Here is a 1085-nt window from a genome sequence, read left to right as displayed (position 1 = left end):
AAACATCAGCATGTTATCAGCACTCTTCTCATCCTAATCCAAAACATAGCACCCTACCAGCTACTAGGAGGAAAAATAACTGTCCTACCTGAAACCAGGACACACACTCATTAGTTACCTGTGAAAATAAAAGGTTAGTTTACAATTGTAAGCTTTTATCCTGCTCAGAGCCCACTATGATATTTTTCTCTTCAATTTCAACTTCCAACAAGTGTTCTGTAGGAACAACTTCCCAGGTACTAGGGTCGACGGATGCCTTCACTCGAGTATAGTGAGTCCAATCTTTTTCCACAGTTCCTACGGCTTTTTCAGTGGTTAGTAGTACTTGGAATTGTCCTTCCCATTCAGGCTGGAGTTGATTCTTTCCATGTCCGAATCAGGACCCAATTTCCTAGTTGATGGTGGTGAACGGGGAATTCCAAAGGTGGGGTTTGAGCTGTCATGTCAGGGTTTGGGTGGAAATGTGCTTGGGTGGGACAGCCAGGTGGTACTGACACATGCAGTACGTTCACAGGGAGAAATAGTGGTTCACAGGGACAAATAGCATTATGTGGCAAGTGTCATGGTGACCCCTTTCACCTGGACTTCGGCTACTTGGGTTACCAACAGCTGTGTATTCTGCCTGCATAGGCAGGAATGAGAAATCGGCCCTATAGTTTGCCATATAAGTTAAGGGGTACGTCTGTGGTGTGATTATGGGCGTAAAACATAGGGTAATGGAGGGAATAAGGAGAGCGGTACATTCAGTGCTCCCTCCCTCCTGGGCCTCATGGAGCAGGACTACACTTCCCAAGAGCCTTTGCACACCCTGCACATGCGCGGCAGCTCCTGCGGCGTCAAGCACGCACTTCTGCGGGCCAAGGCAACAACGGGCTGAACTACAGTTCCTAGTGGCCTCTCGCACATCTCGCGTGTGCGTACGGCACTGGCCCGGCCGTACTCCGCTGTAGGTGGGTGGGCGGAAGGGAGTTGTCGCTGTCGTGAGGAGGGGAGGGGAGAGGAGAGGAGAGGAGAGAAGAGGAGAGAAGAGGAGAGGAGAGAAGAGGAGAGAAGAGGAGAGAAGAGGAGAGAAGAGGAGAGAAGAG

The sequence above is a fragment of the Oxyura jamaicensis genome, chromosome W, assembly GCF_011077185.1.
Source record: "Oxyura jamaicensis isolate SHBP4307 breed ruddy duck chromosome W, BPBGC_Ojam_1.0, whole genome shotgun sequence".
Taxonomy (NCBI): domain Eukaryota; kingdom Metazoa; phylum Chordata; class Aves; order Anseriformes; family Anatidae; genus Oxyura; species Oxyura jamaicensis.
The sequence above is the reverse complement of the archived record's forward strand: the minus strand, read 5'-3'. Positions refer to the sequence as shown.